The sequence below is a fragment of the Triturus cristatus genome, chromosome 3_1 (assembly GCF_964204655.1).
Source record: "Triturus cristatus chromosome 3_1, aTriCri1.1, whole genome shotgun sequence".
Classification (NCBI taxonomy): Eukaryota; Metazoa; Chordata; class Amphibia; order Caudata; family Salamandridae; genus Triturus; species Triturus cristatus.
Window position 1 is genome coordinate 754,479,843 of NC_140583.1, and position 14,799 is coordinate 754,494,641.

The 14,799-nt window shown below is 46.7% G+C and overlaps 1 long non-coding RNA gene across 2 annotated transcripts in view; it reads left to right on the top strand.

The window, feature by feature from the left end:
• Positions 1 to 14,799, top strand: part of LOC146860925 (uncharacterized) — a 475,355-nt gene that overhangs the window by 49,993 nt on the left and 410,563 nt on the right. For both annotated transcript variants that reach the window (XR_014978892.1, XR_014978893.1), the window contains exon 3: positions 10,803 to 10,970. This is a non-coding gene — a long non-coding RNA (uncharacterized LOC146860925). The remainder of the gene's footprint in view (positions 1 to 10,802; positions 10,971 to 14,799) is intronic.

A 14,799-nucleotide genomic window follows, 5' to 3' on the forward strand; every position in this document is an offset into this window, starting at 1 on the left:
GGGCACATGACATGTAGCATGACTCACATGAATTGATAGTCACACGGTGACAGTCATCTGTAATGGGATTGTGGATTGTGATGAAGGCATCACTGTGTGTAAAACTTCCCTCGGAAACATACGGGATGCTACGGGTTGACATAGTTTGGGACATCCCCATAAGAGGCTCAATAGGGAATAGCAGCCTCTCCCTGTGCAGCAGGGGGTGTTTGGCTCAACCCTGTCACTTTTGTGCCAGTTCAATGGATTTACAGCATCTGTGGTGCAAAGGGGGGGGGCCAGTGTAGGTCCCACATGTTAATCCACATGACCTGTGCGTCTGTTCATTTTGATGCATTTGCCTAGGTGTGAGCCTGAATAATAAAGGTGTTCTTCACCATCCATGGTGCCTCATCTCTGTCGATGCAGGTCTCTTGCCACTGTGCATGCGGCATCTCTGGCATAGTTGTCAGAGATTGTACATATGAGTCTATGTGTAGATTAGCAACATGCATGCAGTTCTACATGGATTTGATTCTCTATTGTGCATGAAGTCCGTGGCTGTGTATGTATTTTGGCATCTCTGTCCCCACAACGGGCACTCAACACCTGCTGAGGTTGTGTTTCCTATGCGCAGCTCGGCCTTCAGTTTCCTGATCCGGTGTCAGTCATCTTTGGTGATTGTGCATCCATTGTCTCTGTGTGTGCCATGGTGAACCGGACACTCCTTCCTTTACATATACCTTTTGCAAGAGCCACATCATACTACAGTATGATGTTGCAGCCACCCTCCAAGCAATGTCCATCCAAAACATCTGTCGCCTGCACTCAGGCATACACTAAGCGCACACACAACACCTGTGCATGATGAGTGTGCAACTCCAACTGCCCACACAGCGCTGCCACACCTTCCAGGCCCTGTCACACCAACCAGGTCATGTCCCTCCAACTCCCCACCGGCTCTGTACCCCAGCAAGGCCATGGGAGTGGGACTCAAGGCCTCTGCATGTAGTATGGTGTCGTTGTCTGGCACATGGCACAGGTATCATCTCTCAGCGTGTCATTCTACAATGTTTCCAGGATCCCCCTCTACACCATCACATGCGCACAGCACCTCATCATCAGCTCGTGTGCCATTGACAGCCAGGTGCTCCGCACCATCCCCAAAGACGCAGACCTTGCCAGTTCTCATATTCAATAATGCATGAGATCCATTGGCAGATGGCTGAACATCAGCCACCTGAGGCTGGACTTGTACAGGACTGAGGTTATCATCTGCGGATTGTCCCCTTACAGCTGGCTCAACTGCTTGTGTCCCACCCGCAAGAGCCCTGCACAAGCACCCAGTGGCCACGCACACAAGCTGGTGTGCATCATGGATTGCTTGCTCACATTTGCCATGCTGATCACCAGCATCTGTACCTCAGGCTGCAATAGCCCCTGCATTATGCACACGATCCCCAGATCGATCCACTCCAAGGCAAGACAGACCATCCCCCAGGTCCACGACGACATCCGTGTCAAATACTGCCCTGCCCTCTACGGAGCAACTGCATTAAAACTCCCATGAAACTTGTCCACATCCAGGGTGCATCTGCACAGCTCAGCTTCAACATCCGGCGCCCCAGCCACATCACCGTCCAGCAGAGATAGCTGCAATGGATCACTGTCTGCTGCAGGATGACCTTCACACTCCACACCCACACTCAGGAGGCAGGCCATGACCCCAAACCAACCTTGTACCACTGTCATCCAAGACCCCATTGGGCCATCTCTGTGCATCCAACCTTGGCCTGGCCACCATTCTTCACATCCACCTTACTCCAGCATGCAGGACATAGTTCTCCCACCTGGCCAAGCATACCTGGGACTCCCTCCCCAGGAAACTCCACATGAGCCATGACCTCTGCGCCTTAATGATACTCTTCCAAAATGGTCTGTCCGCACAGTTTTGCAAGCCCCCCTCCGCAGGTTGAGCCCATCAAGGGTGAGTATTGTGCTCCATGTCTGTATTGAATGATACATTGTGACCCATGTGTGTCCTGTGTCAGACTCAGATCCCAGGGTATGGATGGGTGGAGTTAGTTCAACACTCAGGCATAGTTTGACATTTACACACACAGATGTTGTGGACTAATGCAAAATCACTGCAACATCTCCTGACTTTCAAGAAATTTTTATTTGCGGTGGGGTACGTGTTTTGGTAGATAATAAGAGGTGCTCGCCGGGTGCATAGAATCCAAAGTTCACAGGGGGAGATGGTATCCTTTGCATTGGAAGTCATCAGAGTCCAGACCACAGTGTTGGTCATCATTGGTCAGACTGTGACGAGCAAGTCCATGTGGCAGAGAATGTCATTGAATGAGGTGCAGCTGTTGCGCCAGAGGGCCAGAGGGCCAGGTGCCAGGCCTGGTGACCTGGGAGATGTGGATGGTCCGCTGACTCTCACTGTCTTTTCCGTGGACGACCCACCTTCCTGTGGGGACCCTCAGATGCAGGCCTTGACGATGCTTGTGATGCTCCGTCGGACGAATCCTCCTCCTCCTCCCTCCCTGTGGCTGGTGGTGGTCTTCGCCTGGTGGCACAGGAAGGGTTGCCCATGTTGTTGGCAATCCGACGGAGTGAACGGCTCATGTCCATTTGCACCGCCAGGAGCTCAGCCAGTCTTGCCTCCATCCGTCCTTGGTGTTGTCGTTGACTGGCATGTTGCCTGGCCTGCAGGTTCTTTATCTCGTCGAGGGTCCCCTTGATGTCTGTGAGGGTGTCAACTACCTGGCTGATGCCCCTGGTGTCACGCCGGTATGTGTCCAGGATGTGGCGTATGTGTGACATACCGGTTCCCTCAGCTGCCTGGTCAGGTTCCCGCCTCCGCCTGCCTCCACTCCCACCACCCCTGCCCACACGAGCCGGGCCTGCCGTTGTGGGCACATCGGGTCTACGGGACCCCTGAGGGATGGCATTTGTGGGGTTGCCTGCCTCCTCCTGGGTGCCCGGAGAACCTTGTCCCTCCTGGTCAGACAGGCTCTGTTGTTCAGTGCGAGCAGGGCTCCTGGGTGTTTCCTGGGATGTGGCAGGAATGGGGGTGGTGGTTGGCACAGATGTACCTGATGCAGGTGCTGCAGGGGCTTGGGCACCAGAGGGGCCAGGTTGGTCGGGGTCATCCACGGAGTGGTGAGAGTCGTCGCTGCCGGTGGGATCATCTTCACGCCGAGCCTGGGCCTGTGATTCTTCCCCCCCAGTGTTGGGGGGAGATCCATGACGTTGCCCTGTGTGTGAGAGAGAGAGACAATGTTAATGGTGTTTCATAAGACATCCATGTTTCATACATATTCAAGTTGGCACAGTTCCTCCAGGTAGTTGGATATGCCTAGCATTCCTCTCAATGTACACTTGTGGATGGGTATGTTGCGGGGGACAGATTGATATGTTCTCCTGAGTCTTTGGCCAGTCGAATTAATGCTAGGCTGCTTATTTGGCAATGGATTGGTCTTGTTGTGTCACATGTCCATTGTGGGAGCGGCAAAATCCGTTGCCTGCCCCGGGGGTGTGTGCTTGTGTAAGGGGTGGGGGGGGGGTGACCGGGCATGCTGTTGGGTGTAGTGTGATTTGGCATTGGGTCTCCCAGGTGATGTGTCTGTCCCCTCATGGTGCATGCTGGCATGACAGTGAGTGTGAGTTCCTGTGCTAGGTATGTGGCATGTGGAGTTGGTGTTTGAGTGTACAGTGGTCACAGGAGGGCCTTGTGCTGTCTACAGCAGGGCCAAGTGTCAGCTACCTTGTCAGTACTTGGCCAGTCCCTGTGCATTGAGCATGGTGCATGGGTATGTCCCTAGGCCATATGGGCTGAGGGCATTGGTGTCTGCTTCTGAGTTGCACAATGTGTTTTGTGAGCCCCACCCTCCCAGCATCGCGGACATCCAGTCTTGGGTTCGTGTTTCATGTAGCCTGTGACTTGGCATGGCCTTGCTTAGTGAATGGGGTATGGACCCGTTAGTGGCATGTTCGTGGTTTTTGAGTGTTGTTGTGTCCGGTGAGGGCTTTGGGGTAGTTGCGTGCATTAGTTGTAGTTGGGGTGTGGATGCCGTTCCCCCATGTTACGTCAGTTGTTTGTGTACTCACCCGGCTCTGCGACTCCTTCAAGTCTGTGTACTCCCACCGGCGGAAGCGTGGCCATCACCTTCTCCTCCCAGGGATGGTAATGTACCGGTCTGCGGGGCAGCCCACCTCCAGTGATGTTACTCTGGGCATGTTCTTCATTCATTTTTCGCTTGACTGCCCTGCGCAGATCGTACCACCTGGCTTGGCATTCATGCCTGGTCCTCCTGATGGGCGCAACAGCATTGACCCGATCGACAATCCTCTGCCACATGGCTGATTTCTCAACTATGCTGGTCTGTCTGACCAATGTTCCAAAGAGCTGTGGCTCGACTCTGATGACTTTGTTGACAAGGATGTCCAGCTCCTCCCTTGTGAACTTTGGATTCTTGTCTGTGGGCATGGTGTGGGGTGTGGGTGTGGATGGTTGTGGGTGTGTGGGTGTGGATGTGATGGTGTGGGTGTGAATGTGATGAGGGGGTGTTTGTGAAGGTGGTTGTGTGAAGGTGTGTAAGTCTGAGCTGTAGTTAAGGTGTAAGTAAGGTGCAGTTGTTTGTCTGTGGGGTCTGGCAGCAGTGGGTCTGTTGCAAAGGCTCGTGGTTTGTGTGTGTGGGCCCTTTTTATTGGTCCATTTGTGGGTGTGGCTGTGTTTCAACTTTTGGTGGGAGTGTTATAAGAGGTGGTTGTGGTTTGGGCCTCTGTTTGCCTGTTTGGATGTGCCAGGTCAGTGTTTTCGATGTAGTTTGGCTTGTAGACGTGTTTTGTGGTATTGTGCGAATCAAATTGACCCTCCTTGTGCTGTTTTACAGTGTCCTGGTTCTGTACGAGTCGGTTTCGTGTATGTAAGGTGCGTACATAAGCTATGTTGTTGTACAGTGATCTCATATGCAATGGTGTTGTACGATTCGTACATACGCGATGCTGGGTGAGGGTGCTGGTGTACGGGCCTGGGGTGCGGTGCGTACGGGCACGGGCATGGTGTACGGGCCTGGGGTAGGGTGCGTACAGGCACGGGTCTGGGGTACGCTGTTGGGGTACGGTGCGTACAGGCACGGACATGGTGTAGGGGCCTGGGGTACGGTGCGTACAGGCATGGGCATGGTGCAGGGGCCTGGGGTACAGTGCGTACGGGCATGGTGTACGGGCCTGGGGTAGGGTGCCTACAGGCACGGGCATGGTGTAGGGGCCTGGGGTACGGTGCGTACAGGCACGGGCATGGTGTAGGGGCCTGGGGTACAGTGCGTACAGGCACGGGCCTGGGGTACAGTGTTGGGGTACGGTGCGTACAGGCACGGGAATGGTGTAGGGGCATGGGGTATGGTGCGTACAGGCACGGGCATGGTGTATGGGCCTGGGGTATGGTGCGTACAGGCACGGCCATGGTGTACGGGCCTGGGGTAGGGTGCGTACAGGCACAGGGATGGGGTACGGTGTTGGGGTACGGTGCATACGGGCATGGGGTAGGGGCCTGGGGTACAGTGTGTACAGGCACGGGCATGGTGTAAGGGCCTGGGGTACGGTGTTGGGGTACGGTGCGTACAGGCACGGGGCTGGTGTACGAGGCTGGGGTATGGTGCGTACAGGTACGGGGCTGTGGTACGGAGGTGGGGTACGGCGCGTACACGTATGGGTGCTGGGGTACAGTGTAGACATGGGGGGGTACGGTGCTGACATATGGGGGTACGGTGCTGACATATGCGGGATGAGGGGGGGCTGTGCGACTCGTCCGCGGGCACAAGTATAGCCGTGGACATGTGTGGTTCAGCGTTTGCTCCGTACGGTCCGTTTCACATGCGGTTGTATATTCGGACGGACCGTTTTACATGCGGTTGTATATTCGGACGAACGGTACGGATCGTACTTGTGCGCTCGGACTTCTGTTTTACGATTTGCACGTAAAACTGTCCGGATCCCTCTCGTAACATTTTCCCTATGCGACTCGTAAAAATTTTTAACGTACGAATCGTACTTCGCCGGTTGTAGGGCACTTGTACGACTCGTACGTAAAAAAATACGGATACGAGTCGTACGCAATTGTTTTTTAACGGATCGGAATCGGCACCCAAATGTTAATATGCAAATCTGCTATTTTTTCACAAAACTTACATGTTTTAGAAGGTAAACTTTTCAATTTCCTAATTTCAGCAGCATTGAAATCCATTACTTATTGTTGGAAAGATATTTCTATATTATCTGTTAATGCGTGGTGGTCCTGGGTTATTTTTACGAGAAGAGGTGCTCAGTTATCCATGAATGGGATTCTTCATAATTCTATCTCTTATCAATCTTATTGGTTACCTGTTGATGTATATTTATCCTCTATGTGATATACTGATAACTTATCTTTTGATTTTATTACATCTCGATTAATCTAACTATATAATATAGTAGCTTTATTTATATTTAATGCACTAGTTTTATAATTGTTCCATCCTTTCCTTACCTCTTTTATGTTTCATATGAATATGTTACATCTTCTTACCTACTATACTTTATTAATGGCTTTGATAATTTTATGACTTGTGCTTAGGTATTTTCGCTATATAGTATTATTTTCTGTATTGTCTTTGTTTATTGTCTATATACAAAACTCAATAAAATATTTTGAACTTAAAAAAACATGGTGCTGCAGCGCCAGAATGACACGCAAGGCTCTAGGACAGGAGAGTGGAAGCAGTCATCACAGCAGAGTTACCTCAAGGACTTTGGTTTCATTGTTCTGTGTCTTCATGACACACCGTCTGCACACACTTTCCACAGCACTCCTCTGGCGTATTAGTTTACTCATATCCCTGCATCACAGAGGGGTGAAAGAAAAGCGGTCACATGTGGGCACCTGAGATGTCTTTCATGATTTGTGGTATGTGGCGCCCTCTTGAGAGAGGCCACAAATTCAGGGGACCCCAGACACCACTAGAAACATTTAGGAACCTCTCTCATTTGAGATTGGAAATATTTCACAGGAGCTATACCCATAAAGCTTGATTGTTGTGATACTGTTTCACTGCATGCATTTAACTTCTTCTGCTCTCCATAAGGCTACATACCCTTGGTTCTGAGTGCTGCACATTACAAATGTAAAATAACAGTATGGTGTTACCTACATGTCCGGATCCACCGAATGTAATGTGTTATCCATTACGATTGTCAAGGGATGTGAGGATTCACATCTGGTGAATCATGCTCCTCTCCACACACACCAGTGTAATGAAGAGGGTTTTAAACTACCTGTATCGTGGGTAAAGTATTCCCCGAAAAACTACAGTTAAAAGCGAGTTAAGGATGACCAATCTGTTAGCAGTGGCTTTGCCACATAAACGAAAAACTCACAAACTTGAGCTAGGTGCTATATTTCCATCATGGCACAACCCAACAGCACAAAGTTAACCACACAATATTGTAAGCCTCTGAATATTAAGTGGTGGGGAAAGGGGGATACTTCAATATCTGCCTCTGGGCAAAGCGAGAGTGGATTCTTTGGAGCCCTTGTGCGAATGGGGAAGGAGGCTATATCTCTCAACGCGGGTCCCATGTAGTTCCCTACGTGACATTTCATTAGTGGTTGCATAATGTACCCTCTAGGGAGGTGCTGTTGCCTAGAGAATCACGTACATCACTAGAAACATTTGGGACCCCCAATCATTTGAGATTGGAAATATGTCACAGTTCCCTATGAAATGTGAGTTGTTATACCAGTGCATTTTGTCTAATAGATCACCCAAACATGATATGGTTATAGATGTATCTCATGCCAGTGAAAATAAATGTGGCCACATAGCATGATATTTAGAACAACTGTAATGATAAAAGCATGTTTACATTATTACAGGCAAAATGTCAAACACCATTTGATAGCAGTACAGCTTTAATGATTTCAGAAAACAATGCTTGTTGACTCACAGGTCATATTTTAGAATCAGTTTACAGAAGAAAACAAACGAGGCCATACTCACAAAGCTTGGTTATTGTGCTTCTACCTCACTTCATGCGTGTAGCTACTCGTGGTTTGAACATGGCTATATACCTTTTATTATATGTGCTGCACCTGAAAAACTGCATGGTAGTAACCAAGCATGTCGGTCGCCTTCCACTAAGTGTAATTTGCAATTACGCACCAGAGATGAGCGGGTTCCCTGCTATACACCCTTGCACCCTGCTTCCCGGATAAGAGGGGGAATACAAGGAGGTGACGATAGGTGAAGATTCCCCTTTTTACCTTAGATCAACCCAGGAACTCGTATCTGAAACATTCAGGCTGCCCCTTTATGCACAGTCGTGACTCTGTACCACATGGTGAGAACCCAGAACACATACCACATCCCATCTTGGCGCAGCAGTCACCGGCTGAAAGGATGGACGACAGCGTGAAACCAATCTCCTATTTCTTCACATCTGGATTGCACAATATGGGGTTGCATTCTGTAAACACAAACAAAAGGGGCATCGAAAACTTTTGCACCAAACATTAATTACAGTCCTGGATTAATCAAAGCCAATATTGTATTGTAGCCAGAGACAGCCCTTTCAGCCGCAGTGGCAGTGGTGCAAGGTATCTGGAGTTGAGAGATTAGCAAAGTGTAAACCATTACAGCCATGGCTTTCAAGCAGATCCACAAATTCTAAAAAATATTTATTATGATAATGGACACCATCACTAGACACACTTATAGAAATATATATGTGTTAATCATATATTATACACATGATCTTCACTTTCAGTGTTTGGTTATTGGACATTCTGTCAAGTCTAGATATGGCTTCCAGGTATATCAATTCTAGCGATATGTAAAGGGAGCAGATATTACTCCTGGCCATGGCTACACTAGACAAGGCTATCACCTCTTGCCTTAAGTGGAAAGTGCACACTCTATGCAGAGACAGCAATTAGTGGGTTGCTTTGGCTTGGTACACCACTTGCAGGTGGAATGGGTTAGTATTAAGCCAGGGCAAAGCACTACGCTACGCTCGCATAGTTTGCGAAGTTTGTGCTACTTCGCACTACACGAATTGCACGTAGCACTGTGCAAACACGCGCAGCGTAGCGTTGCGCAGTGCAGCGGTCATTTTTTGCTTGCTCGCGGTCCTCAACATCAAGTTGGCGACCGCGAGCAAGCAAAATGACATCCCTGCGAGACTTTTTCCTTGTTCGCGATCAACAACATCAAGTTGGCGATCGCGAGCATGGAAAGTAAACCTCCCAGCGAGATTCTCAATGCGGGGAGGTCAGGTTTCTCATTGCGAGTGGTCACGTATGCTCGCGACCGCTCGCGATGAGAAACTACCAGTCCGCGTTGAGAAAGCTGCAGCTCGAGTAAAAATCTACTCGAGCGGCAGAAAACTACAGCTCGCACTGTGCAAGATGCCGTTTTCAATGATTGCACAGTGCTGGATGCTTGTCCGCACTGTGCAATCATTGAAAACGACATCTGGCACAGTGCGAACAGGGTACTACGCAGTTCGCGAAGTGCTACGCGTAGCTCGTGAAGTGCACTTTGCGTAGCTACGCGTAGCGCTACTTCGCGAACTACGCCCAGGATTAGTTAGTATGGGTTCATCGTTTCAGTAAAACATGATTGTCATGGCCATTAAAATAATTGCAGAGTGGTAAGTAAAATTTTGCCATGTGTAAGTAGTACCAGTGGGTTAGCTCCACATTCAATCACTGTGGCTGAATGGTACTACTTTGACATGATGTAACATGCCAACGTTTTTTTTTTTTTTGGAAAAGGAAGAGGTCCCCTGCAAAAAGGATAAGCCTTAGCAAGGAAATCAATATTTTGAAAAAACAAGACACACCAGGCTACGTGCAAAGATAAATTAACAAAAAGCTAAGTAACTCTAGAGACACAGCAATAAATAGATACAAATGTGAAAAGATTTTTTTTATGAATCTATATTTTTATTAATGTTCTTATATGTTTTGTATATTTTTTTGTGTAAAGGATCAATTAATTTTATATATATGGTTATTGATATTCAATCAAAAGATACATTTGTTATAGAGAACACATACATAAAGTGATCAATAATCATACAGTTAGAAACCATCACATGAAATAATGACTAAAACAAGTAGTAAAAACCAATTCAATAACAAATAACACTGGACAAGTGCACAAAATATCGACGCGTTTCGGCAAAGCCTTCTTCAGAATATTCTTGTCAGTGATTAATAATAAAAAGAAAATAATAATTTCTTTTTTTTTTTGAGAAAAAATAAAGAAATCTATAAACATGATTCTGCTCTAGAGTTACAATGCCAACGTACCATGGTTTTAACCCTACTATAATGCTCTTAGCAGACAGGCCGTCCAATCCCTTTTTTGAAGTCACTTAAGTTGGTCTTTTGGCAAGTAAGTCACCCACTTTAGTATTTCTGCCACGTTTGCGTTAGGTATGGGAGAGGAGGGGAGTTTAGTGAAATGTTCATCCAATAGTCATGATATATGGGATGGGACAAAAGGAGCAGGCAGCTAAGTCATCTTGAATTGGGGGAATGAGAAATTGGTGGGAATGTAAAATCAATGTGAGCATAGTCTGCTAAGCTGCCTCCCTCCTCACTAAGGAGCCAGGAAAGGAAGCACTTACTGCATGTCATTTCGGTGAAGCAGGGGTTATCTGGCACTGGGGACTCAACAAGCTCAAAGCCTTCCTTGTCACGTGCTGGTGGAGTGGACTCTTGACACTTGACTTCCTCACACTGGACTGAAATGGTATTGATGTTGCAGGAGCATTTCTGGCAGTTGCTTGTCCATGACTCTCCCGGCTGGACCACAGGGTAAAGAACAGGGGGTTAAAACAACCTTTGAGGCGATCGCACTCTGGAACATCAAGTACAAGAATACCATGGCCCTCTGATACCAGCGACAAAGTATCGAGGATCAAACTGCCAAACGGTAAGTGCATACAGGAAAGTATAGATGTACTATTGATAACCTCACATCTATGTATACCTTACAGCTATATATATATCGTGACGGTCTATATATATGGAGTTAGGTAATGAAAAGCTATCCATACTTTTCTTTTGATGTTTTAGTCCTTGGTATTTTGTCCATTATATTAGGATGTCACAATATTTTGTATTTGATACTCAGAATATACACTTGTTAAGCAATTGCGACGTTACCTCCAGGCTAAGGAGCACTTTTTAAAGGTATCTAAGATGGCAGAACTACCCCACGCAAGTCTCCCCCAACCCACCCCACTCATGAGAAATGTAAAATTGACTATCCTTTACAAGCGATTGTACCTCGCTGCTGTGCAGAAAGGTCCCAGGTACAGCGCTTAACGGCGATGTGCATTATTTCTGTATGGTAAGGTATTGTATACCATTATGAGTTACTTTACTGTGAACCCCTAACAGAACCCTGAACAAAGCCGTAATCAGTGATTCCCCTATATGTCATGCAGTTCTAATGAAAACTTACACCTCTGTATAGGCTTTTCTTTAAACTAGATACTACCAGCAGCATTTCGACAGCAGACCTAACTTGGATATTGGCCGCCAAGGTGAGAGTCCAGGTATAAACTGCGGTGAATGCTGCCTTCTGTGCACACTGGTTACACAATGTTATACATACCATAACATGTTATTAGAGTGATAAATATTGGCTGGGGCACCCCAAGACACTGACATAGGAACGCACAGACACACATACAGACACACACCATGCCTGTCTCAAAAGAAGAGCTGAAACCAAAAAGCCGCTGCCCACCAGACAATGTTATATATTTCGGATATGAGATGAAAGCCAGTGCTAGTAAATGTACAATGGTGGACTCACCATTCTAGGTTTTCCGTCAGGTCCCACGCAGCCTGAATAAAGAAAGGAAAGGCTTTTTACTTGAAGTTAATAACACATTCCACATGAAGGTCTTTAGAATTATAGATACGTTTTTCACAGCCAACTACTGTCTAACAAGAACCACAGTTCATAGACGAAACCAAGTCAAGGGAAACCAGGTTGGAAATTCTGACAAACAAGCAACAAAGGAGCGGAAAGTGTGAGCAGTCCGTTCAACCAGTTCTCTTTAGAGGGGAATGATTCTGCGGAAGGAACCTCAGCAGGATGCATGTAGGAAAGGATGAGATAGCTCTTGCGGGTGCATTCTGGATACCAAGGATCAGTGGATTTGTTCCTCACAGCGTGGGTAGGGCCTATGTTTTATTCCCCAAGGAGACTAGCCATTAACAGCACAACCATCACCTGTGGGAAGTTGCTGAGGCAGTTGGCAGAGACACTGACTGCAAAACTCGATTTTAGAAAGCACAGTTCTCTTAATATAAAACTCATCTCCTCCATCGTGCAGCAAGGGACCACTGCCATCATCATGCTTTACTTTATAATGTGCATTTGTCCTAACACAATAGAAGTTACTAGCGTTTATATATTTAATTCTAAAAGAGCCCAAAGGCAGTGATACAGCACAGCCATGGTCTAACACTATGACACAGAAGCAGGGAGTATGTACTCTACTGTGTAAGCCAACAGTGGCTTGACCACTCACTGCATCACACATTTGGAGCTGGAGGAATTTTCTAAATTTCTTAGCTATGTACTACAAAATGCAGTTTCCTGCCATTTTGTGTACTCGTTCTCTCAATTATCATAGAAGTAATCTATTCCCAATGCTGTGGATGTCTCAGCACACCCAGACATGTAGTGGATGGGGTATCTCTGCCAATGCCCATGCATCCTTTAAATGTTCCCATCAAAGGGTGTCATTGTAGGAAACAACTCAACCTGGTGCGTGGCCACAAAAAGAGGGAGAGTGGAAGGCACAAGACCCTACCTTCTGAACTTTAGACAAGCATTGGTTCACTATTATATCTAGATTTTACGATTTGTTGGCTGTTCATTGTCAGCAGAATGGTTTTATAAGGCCCCAGGTGTGCAAAGCTGAAAATTAGGGAGAGCGCAAGGCACACCTGGTCTCTGCTTGGGTTTTGGCAGCACTTACTTTCGCATTCGTACTGGAAGCAACAGCCTTTCTCGTTATAGACTTGTTTGGGAGCTAATCCACCCTCACATGTAATCTCCTTGACGGGTGGGCATTCAACATGCTGCAGGGTGATGTTCCCGCCAAGTTCGCAGGTTGTGTTAGTGCATTTGTTAATTTCCCATGTTTCACCAATCTGTAGCAAAAAAGTGGTTTAAGTCTTTGAGGTAGATACTCCCAAATATGCGTCATTCTTTTTTACCTAAGATTGAGTACTATTGTCATCACGTCATATCAATTGCCCGGACAACGATATCAGCATTTTTTATTTTACTTACTGGGTAGGGCATGGCCCTGTCTTCAGCACACTGAAGTTTGATAAATACCTTTAACAAGGAGTCCCAGCATATAAAGGCACACATTTCAGAGAGCAAGCTCACATTATCTTCCCTTTAAAACTCTATCCATTCAGAATTGTGAGACCAGAATTTGTGAGATATTATTTTATTTTGCTTGAGATTAAGTAAACCAGGAGATCTGACCAAATGATACACCCAAAAAGCTCAATTTCAGGAATTTGCTACCTGGTATAGCAATTTACCTCTCTGTAGGGTTCTACACTTTCACAGCCCTCGGAGACAGTGGCGTCCGGACTTTTGTGAGTGGTTGGCAGCGATCCTGAGGTTGAAGGTGTAGTGGTGGCGCCAGGGCTTTCCATTGTGCTTGGGGTGGTTGCTTCAGTTGTACCTTCTGGAGTAACTGGTGTCACAGTAGTGATTGGCGAAGTGACTTGTGGCGGAGGGGTACCCGTGTTTATGCAGGGACCCTTGGACCTCACAGGTGTGCAGTGGGCACCGCAAATGGCAAAGTACAAGCAGCCTGCATTATCTGTTGTATTGTAGATGACGCCACCTGAATGATACGAGAAGCACATTTGCTAGTGAGTGATGAAGTGACAACATTAGAAAATGAACAAGCAAAATAGTTCTTCTTTTGATGGTAAGAGCTGTATCAGCAACAGTAAGGAAACCCCTGCAATTTACAAACCCTCTCATTTACAATCTCTGGCATTAGATTTAAATGTCTTTGCCTTACCAATATGAGTTTTTACACCTTCTAATGTTAATCAGAATGCCCAATTTCCTTCCTGGAATCAAGGCCAATACTATTGACCTAAACATTTTTGCATTCACTACACTGACCTAATCACTGTATTGCAGCAAAAATATATATTTACTATTTTTAACTCCTGGTATGCTTACTTATACTTTCACTCCAATGTAGTAAGTCTATATAGTTGACGTAATGTCATGTGATATAAAGCGTGAACTATAGTGACCCTCTACTGAAGGCAGACACTCTTTTAAGCAAAACAGATCATGCCCCTAAAACATTAGGATCCATTAGAGCATTGTAGACCCCAATGCATGTCATGTAGGTTTTGCCTCTGCTGCTAAAATCTCATTTAACTAGTTTGACTGAACTGATGGTAGTCTTCAACAATATGACGTTAAATAGTTTGGGGGCGCACTCCTGGTTCCTCCAGCTATTCGTGTTTATACGACCTCACACTCTCTACTTAATGGTGCTGTAAAGCTGCATGTGCTAGTCTTCAACAATAGCCACATTTTGACATGCACCCTTTTCCCAAATCTTATGAGTCTACCAGAGATCACATATGTAAGGCAAATTGACCCCTTATGGAACTGCTGTTTCTTCATCATGCTGATATTTTGTAAGCTGAGATGACTTTGCCCTTGATTGCTTTCATTACTGATAGCT